Source organism: Setaria italica, chromosome V (assembly GCF_000263155.2).
Source record: "Setaria italica strain Yugu1 chromosome V, Setaria_italica_v2.0, whole genome shotgun sequence".
Classification (NCBI taxonomy): domain Eukaryota; kingdom Viridiplantae; phylum Streptophyta; class Magnoliopsida; order Poales; family Poaceae; genus Setaria; species Setaria italica.
In genome coordinates this window covers 23,089,908-23,098,711 of record NC_028454.1, presented here as the reverse complement: position 1 = coordinate 23,098,711, position 8,804 = coordinate 23,089,908, and the positions used below count along the sequence as shown (strand labels likewise).

The 8,804-nt window shown below is 45.2% G+C and overlaps 1 long non-coding RNA gene across 2 annotated transcripts; it reads right to left on the bottom strand.

Annotated features, from left to right (window-relative positions):
* Positions 1–5,647: 5,647 nt before the first annotated feature.
* On the bottom strand, positions 5,648–6,402 carry LOC111257466. Of its 2 annotated transcripts, XR_002678008.1 has the most exons (3): positions 6,390–6,402; positions 6,219–6,302; positions 5,648–5,972 (listed from the first exon to the last, which is right to left on the bottom strand). It is a non-coding gene; the product is annotated as an uncharacterized LOC111257466 (long non-coding RNA). The 2 variants fall into 2 exon arrangements; XR_002678007.1 differs by lacking the exon at positions 6,390–6,402 and having other exon boundaries at positions 6,219–6,358.
* Between the last annotated feature and the right edge of the window lie 2,402 nt (positions 6,403–8,804).

The following is an 8,804-nucleotide window of genomic DNA, read 5'->3' as shown; positions in this document are numbered from 1 at the left end:
ATTTGTATCATATTTGTTATGTTTCATGTATAATTCTATGGACGATCAGAATATCTTTGGTTCGGTAATACTTTATAAATAGATTGGCAATACGATCCATATAGTATATTAATAGCTTGCATGGTTTTCACAATCTGGCAGAGTCCAGCAAGCTGCCGTCTGGTTTCATTTGTTGTCCATGCCGAATTTGCAAAAATGAGAATATCCAGAAAGACTATTCACGCCCACATATACAGTTCAGGATTCATGCCTAACTATTTTGTTTGGACCAAGCACATTGAAAGAGGAGTTATGATGAAAGATGATGATGATAATGTAGAAGATGGTAACTACATTCCTGACTAGATTCGAGGAGGTGCCTCTGCAGATGCTGCAATGGGCGAGGATGAAGAAGAGATGGTTGCAGAAGAAGATCCTACCGTTGATCTTGGTCAAGTGTTGCGAGATGCAAAGGAAGACTGCGAGAATGTGAATGAGTCAAAAAAAATTCGAGCATATGTTAGATGATAAAAAGAAATTATTGTACCCAGATTGCAAACAGGGGCACAAAATGTTGGGTGTCACACTGGAAATGCTGGAATTGAAGGAAAAAAATGGAGTTTCTAACGAGGGTTTTGATGAGTCAATGAAAAACATGCTTCCTGAGGGGAACGAATTGCCATTCTCAACGTACGAAGCAAAAAAGGTTGTTTGCCCTCTAGATTTGGAGGTACAAAAAGTACATGCATGTCCTAGTGACTGTATCTTCTATTGCGGTGACGAATAAGAGAAATTAGAGGCTTGTTTTGTTTGCGAAGAGCTGCGTTATAAGATCAGACAAGATGATCCCGGTGATTTTGAGGGGCAGGCTAGGATGAAGAAAGTTCCTGCGAAGGTAATGTGGTATTTCTCTGTAGTACCATACTTGAAGCGTTTGTTCAGAAACAAGGCACATGCAAAGTTGATGCGTTGGCATAAAAAAATGTAAGCAAGATGAAATGATCAGACACCCCACTGACGGGTCCTAGTGGAGAACAGTTGATAGAGAATTTTTTGAGTTTGAAAAGGATGCAAGAAATATATGGTTTGATTTAAGTACAGATGGATTCAATCCATTCGGTGAGTTCAGTAGTGGTCATAACACTTGGCCTGTTACCTTATGTATGTTCAACCTTCCGCCCTGGATGTGCATGAAGGGGAAGTTCATTATAATGCCGGTAATTATCCAAGGCCTAAAACAACCTGGCAACGATATTGATGTTTACGTAAGACCATTGGTTGTTGAACTTTTACCGTTGTGGAAGGAAGAAGGTGTACGTGTGTGGGATGAGGATAAAATGGAGACTTTTAATCTACTAGCATTGTTGTTCGTAACTATCAATGATTAGCCGGCGCTTGGTAATCTGTCCAGACAAACAAACAAGGGATATCGAGCCTGCACACACTATTTAGATGATATTTGCAGCATGTATTAGAACCACTGTAGGGAGGTCGTGTATGCGGGCCGTCATCAATTTCTTCCTGCTAAGCACCCGTTAAGAAAGAAAGGGAAGCATTTTGAAGGGGAGAAACTAAAATGTACTAAGCCCGTTCATCGTAAAGGTAAACATGTATTTTCATTGATAAAGGATGTGAGGGTATTTTTTTGCGAGGGCTCTAGCAGCCAACCTATTCCGAACGACGAGAACGGACATGTGCCCATGTGGAATAAGAAGTCTATATTTTGGGAGCTATCTGTAGCATCCTTAATATTTCACCAATCAAAATCACTCACTAAAAATTTCTTTCAAAATCTTTCACTGATGAGCTCCCAAAAATCCTATTTCGCGATTGCCACTATCTCTCTCTTTTTCTTCTTCTCTTTTCCTCTCTCCTTTTCTCCCTTTTTCCCTTCTCCTTTTTCCCCTTTTTCTTTCCCTTCCTTTTCGTTTTCCTTTCCTTCCTTCTTCTTCCCCGTCACGCCTGTTCCTCCCGTGCCCCTCTCCCAGTGCGCCGCGCCTAGCCCCCGCACGCACCTACCAAACCTGGCCCCCATGCATGCACCCTGTGCTCTCCACTGCTGCGCGTCACCCTACCTTGGCCGCGCTCAGCACGCCACGCGTGTGCCTAGCCCACGTCGCGGACCCTGCACGCCACCAGCGCCAGTGCTCACCGCGCATGTCGCTAGGTGCCACCGCGCTTGCCGCCACCGCACCGTGCCCCACCTACCTCCCTCGCCACGCGCACGCCCACGCCCTGTTGTTGCACCTGGCCCACACCCAACTCGTGCGCTGGTCCATGCCACCGCACCCCGGTCGTCTGTGCCCGGTCGTGCACGCAGCACCACCCCCCTGCCACTTCTCGCCGTCGCCACGCTCGCCGCCACGCCACTCCATGCCACCGCCTGGCTGCCCATCGTTGCGCTTGCCGCTGGCTGCCTCCGTGCACTAGCAAGCACGCGCCGCTACGCCCTGGCCGTACACGAGCACGCCCTCACACCGTGCGCCATGCCCGGCCCCGCTCTTCGCCTCATCGTGCACACCACCATGCACGCGCACATGAATCCTTCCATGCTGACCACTACAACATCGCCCGTCGTCATTGCCATCTCGTCACCACTACAACGCCGCCTGTGCCCGAGCATCCCGGCCGCCTGCCACCTCTCCCTGTGCTCCATGGTGCGCCACCCGTGGCCACCCCTCCCCTCACCTCCAGCCTATAAAAGGGCTCCCCACCCAACCCCTCAACTCCACCACGATCACCCCCGGCCATCTCCTTCCTCTCCTGAGCTCCCCAGCGGCGCCAGCCCTAACCCCGGCATGCCGCCAGCGCCAGCGCCAGCGCCACTAACCACCCCCCCTTCTACCCTCCTTTGCTCTATTCGGGGGGAAGAAAGGCGTTTCACCTTTAAACCCCTCCCCTTTTCCCTTTTGACATCGAGACACCCCCTTCTCTTGTTCCTTTTCCACCAGTGCCTCTCCCTCTCTTAGGTTCCTACAAAAAGGTTCCTGGGCCCTTCGAAATCAGCCCTTAACCACCTTTATCCCGTCATTTTATGTGCCAGACTTCCTCCAATAAACCCCAAATTCGACCACGTTATTCTCAAATATATTCCCGCCGAGTCATCTACAAATTCCCTAAAACTACTTTACCTTTTCTATTTTAGTTCACTTCCTTTCTTCGAGCTCAATGGGTAAAACTTTTTTCCCTTTGATTTATTTTGTGTCCGTTTGTGTGTGCCGTAGATCGCGGAGTAGCCGAGGAGGAGGAGCCCGAGGAGGAGCTTGAAGGCTAGTACCACGAGCCTGAGCCGGAGGACCCGTACCGTGAGCAAGAGCTCTTGGAAGGATTTGAAGACGGCAAGTCCAATCTCACCCTTTGATGCATATTTATCCTAGTTTTTCAAACACAACCTATTGGCATGTTTTTAAAAATTGCATATTGATTTATTGCTGAAACACAGTTGGATAGTCACCCCTTGATTGCTATGATTATTCTTGGATGTCCTAGAATTATCTCTAAATACGACATGCTCTGTTTAGATGATAATCACTGCTAAAATACTTAGGACCCCGTTACTCGATTTATTACACTTCAATCATGACTACAATGTGTTTCTATCAAAGAATAAAGGTGTGAGTGTTTTAAAATGAGATAAATGGGTTTCAGAAAATAAAAGGAAGAAAATATTTAGATGAGATGGAAGGGTGTTTCATTTGTGAAATACCAAGTTGGGCTCGTACCTTAGTGGTTGAGGAGGTTGGGAGATATCCATCTTGTCGTGGGTAAGGATCGAGTTGATGTGTCATCTTGCCTAACCTAAAATTTTATCGTGCAACCACTTGACCTTTGTATGAGGCAAAGGCTTAGCATAAATCCCACTAGCGAGTCTAATAATCATCGATGTGCTGGATGAGCAATGGGAGATCATGGAGAAGGAGTAAGCATGTGTAGGCTTAGTCCCAGTTAAGACCACTTTGGTAAATCCTTAGCCCCATGGTTGCTTACATGATGAGTTATTACATCTTAGCTAAGGTGGGTAATGGTTTTGATTGGATCCACACCTACACTAAGGTGTTTGTGTTGCGATACCCTACTTATGGGTAAAGTGTACACCTCTGCAGAGTTAAAACCTATTCGATAATTCAGTTACTACACAAATGCTTTGTGAAAACTCCTTTGAAAACGAACCCGTGCATGCGTTAAATATAGCTTTATTGTAATTAAACCTTAGCCTTATTCTTAATATATCTTGTGCATATTCTTGATTGTATCCCCTCCGTGGATGGGGTTCGACTTATTGATTACTTTTATAGTCACCCTTTTTTTGTTGCTTCAGAGGAAGATCCGGACTTCGTCGCCGAGAATTTCGAGTAGGAGGTCGGTTTCGCACCCAGTGATGCCTGTGCCGTTGGCCCTTTGCAGGATGCTTCCGCTAGCACATAGTCCCAAGTGCTGTCTAGGGTTCATCTGGATAGTAGCTTGGATCGTTACCGTTGTTGTTTAACTTATCGTTTCGGTGTGGCTTTTGCGCCCGCTCCCTCGGGAGTTGTACGGTTTATGAACCATCTATTGAATAAATGTGCTATCAGCCTCCTGGGACTGATATTTGTATCACATTTAGTCTCCGCTGATGTTGGGACAGTTCAGGTGGTATCAGAGTCGTAGTTGGTTGTAGGACACGACCATTAGGACCGGAAAAGCTATTTTGATCAAAATATGTGATTTACAAAATTTCTTGCTTCCCTTGCTGTATTGCACAAATATTTTACACCCAGTTTCCTTTCAGATGGCTGAAGAAGGATGGGTCAACAACCACTGCCTGGAGGAGCCCAGTTTTCCCAGGTTGTTGTTCGCCTGCATGGACTGTCTCGGAATTTACGACCATCCGGAGTACACCAGTAGGGAAGACAAGGACCACGGGACCCTTCGGTGCGAGATGATCATCTACGTCAGGAGGAGTAGCCGCTACCCCAACATTCAGCCATGGAATGTGACTGCCACCACTACAAGGTTTTATCACTAGCGCAACGGCACGAAATCGTTGCAATAGGGGTCATTTCGTTGCAATAGGGGTCTATTGCAACGATTTCATGTCGTGGCGCTAAAAATCATGTCGTCGTGTAAAATGACGTTGCAACATGCTATTACAACAACACAGGCAGCCGTCGCAATAAGGTTGCGTTATTGCGACGACGTGTGTCGTCGCAATAACTGGATATTACAACGCCCGTTGTCGTTGCAATAGTGGCTATTGCAACGGTAGGGGTCGTTGCTATAGAGGCTATTGCAACGATATTGCGCTGTTGCAAACAAGCGATAATGCAATGCAAGAATGTTGTTGCAATACGATATCTATGATGTTGCAATATGTTAACAGGCTATCTCAACAAAATACTAGTCGTGGCTATATGTGTCAACTGTATCCCAACGAAATATGGGTCGTCGCTATATGCTAAATGGATATCGCAACGGTGAGAAAGCGTCATAATAGGCGTACATGGTAGATGACGTGGACGGTGACGTGGCCAATAACATGGCTGATGACATGGCATTCACGACCCATTTTAGAATTGGGCCACTCAATTGGGCCATTTTCAGTCCACAGATAAAAACCCACTAAACAAACCTGAAGCCCATCAAATTCAATCTCAGCCCATATATCACAATGATGATTTCAGCCCAAAAAACATTCCAGATTATATCAACCCATCAACCAATATAACAGATACAACCTCAGGTTTACATTCAAATCAGATACAACACCAAACAGAATCACAAGTATTATCTGCACTGATAACAATAGCAATACCCCTTATAGTCTCTTACAGCACGTTTCAGTTCAACATCACACATCTCTGAGAATTCCTTTCACCATTTGCCTTCTTAACTGACCTCGTGTGCCACCTCCAATTCTGTAGCACAGTTTCATCTTTAGTGTCAGGCTTCTCAGGTAATGGACCTCGTGTGGCACCTCCAGTTCTTCCAGCAGCCTTGACCTTGGCAGCCTCCTCCTACAACAATAGATCAACAGATATTCTTCAGTATGTGTTTGTTGACAAAAGGACATACAGCTAAACAAAATAATCAACATCCGAAAATTAAGAGCACCTAAAAGCCTTCTCAAAAATGACACATCACAAAGATTACTTCTATACTCAGTATCTGAACTGATCAAAATGCTAGACAAAAATAAAGCTAGAGAATTTATTTAGAGAAAACAGTATAGAAGAAAGTTTATTTAGAGAGAAGAAAACAACCTGCATCCAAAGAAACCCCGGTTTGCAGACATGCCTGATGGGTGAGCTGATTTCAAAATGTGGTGTTTTGTTTCATCAATCAATCTGCAGAACAGCACAAACATGCACCCAGTGAACCCCACTGCCACATATCTGGTCATGCCATGTCCTGGAACTTGAGTTCAAGTCTACCTTGTTTTTGATTCAGCTGAATTTCCCATTGCATATGAACAACGACTCTCATCGTTTGTACTTTGGAGACTTGGTGTAGGTACGGTGGTGTGCGTTGCTTTCACGGTTTTACTTGCAATCTTATGCCAACACTATCATCACATGGACGTCTGTGAATCAAGACTAGGTTTTATGTACGGTGCAGAGTTATACATGACAAACAGAAAATATTACCACCTGGAGTTATACAAAAAATATATTAAATATTTCTATTCAGTTGAACAACATGGAGACAGCTCCGCTGAACAGACCATATGCATTATGCCTCACCTAGACTAGATCAATTGTTTAAAAGATAGAGTGCAAGTCAGATTACTATAGTAGAGGCGGACAATACTTTTGTTATGTAATTTCTAGCATTACACAATAGAAGATAAGGAAATCTGAACATAAGATTACACATAAGTTACATGTGGGACTGACTCCTAATAGCTGATACTGACCTGTTCTCTCTTGTCAATATAAGCTTGTAAAATTTCTTCAAGGTGATCAATAAATTTCTGCAAGGAAAAACATGTTAGCATATAGAACTTTTGACACAATTCATATGGTAAAAGCAAGCTTTGTGAGAAAACATACAATGGCAAATTATGGTTATGAAAATCCCAGTGTATAATTCTGTACAAATCGCATTTTGGCACCGTTTCTTGTGATTCTCAAAAGAATCAGGACTGATCCTTATTACCAAAAAAACACATCCTTACTTTAATGACACATGCACAACCAATTAGCTGATGACAAGTTATATCATTCTACAAGATTCAGGAGTAGACTAAGCACAAAAATCACAACTGGGTAACTGCATAGCTGAAAAAGGGCACACACGTAGTACAAAATCTAGAGCACTTCCATATCACAAGAAGACAAACAAGAAAAAATCAAAGGGGGGAACTGATGGTGCTCACGATTTTGCCGGTAAACTGAAGGACACTACTTATGCCCTGTTATGCCCATGAATTATGAAACCTAAAGATGCACAACTATACAAAGTTCCATCTTGACAGTGCCAATACAACCGCAAATAGACCATAAAAACACCATAACTAAGTACTATAGGTACAATTTTCCTTCCAAGTTACTATCTCACCAACATATATGTATCTAATGTTGTGCCAAATAAAGGTTATACATGTATTCCTGTTGTAAGCTAGCATTTGCTCCACCAAAGTGACAATGTAATTGTCAGTTTTAGGATAACACATATAGCTAGAAGGCGAAAATTAGTTGTACCATAGCCACTGAAACATTGTAGAAAAAGAGTGTCCAATCTTTACAACTCCATGCTTTATTGTACTCCACCAAATATTTGAGTATACATGTATTGATAGCGTTCACTGGACTAAAAAGAAAAAGTAATGTTGACTGAAGAATAAAGCAGGGGTCGTATTTATCATGCTACTATTTATCATACCCACTTCTTGTTCATCCTCTTGCCTTCACAAAGCTAATAGCTATGATGCAATCATGAGCACCAACTCACTAACATCGTATAAATCTAGAACAACATAGAGCACTACAACAGGAACGAACATCAAGTTATGACCTTTGTCGTTGCAGTGGAGACGAGGAGGAGGCCGGATCTGGCACCACCATTGCAACAGGAGCATTTGGCCGGCACCACCACCACCATGTTCGGAGCTTGACAGTGTGGCAGAGCTCCTTCCCTTGGTCGACATCACTCGCCGCCACCCGCCGTCAGCCGCCGCTGCGCCGCGAGCCTCCGGCCCCGCCGCCGCCTTGTAAGGGGACTACCAGATCTAGGTGCGGCGACCGGATCTACGACCGGAGGTGGGGAGGGGGCGGCGGAGAGCAAGCGAGGCCGCGGAGGTGGGGAGGGGGCGACGGAGAGGAGGCGGGGGGTTGCGGAGAGGAGCAGTAAAGTAGGTAGGGTTAGGGTCTTGGGGATGGATGGTGGGTGTTGCGGGAGCTGGACGCTAGACGGAGAGGAGGGAGGGGAGGGGGCTGCTGCGCCTCCTCATCCATGCCTAGCGGCAGCGGCAGCAGCGTGGGGAGGTGGGAGTGGCAGGGCGGCAGCAGCGTCATGAGGAGGGAGCGTGGGAAGGAGGGAGTGTGCGGATCTGAGTGGGTGAGGGAGAGGAGGAGAGGGGCTGCGAAGAGGAGAGGACTGCGGCGAAGGGGGGCTGCGGTTGGAGGATGGAGGATAGGGCTTGTGGAGTGGGAAGCTATTTTTATATCATGAACATGTGATCACAACCGTCGGATCGGCGATAGACGGCCAGAAATAGTTGGGCCATTTGGGCCAAAACGGGCTTGGATTCATTCCTTCTCTACTTAATGTTTTTCTTTTTCTTTTTCATTTTATTACACCATTTTAAATTAACACGTAAATAAAATTATCTTAAATACACTAATATA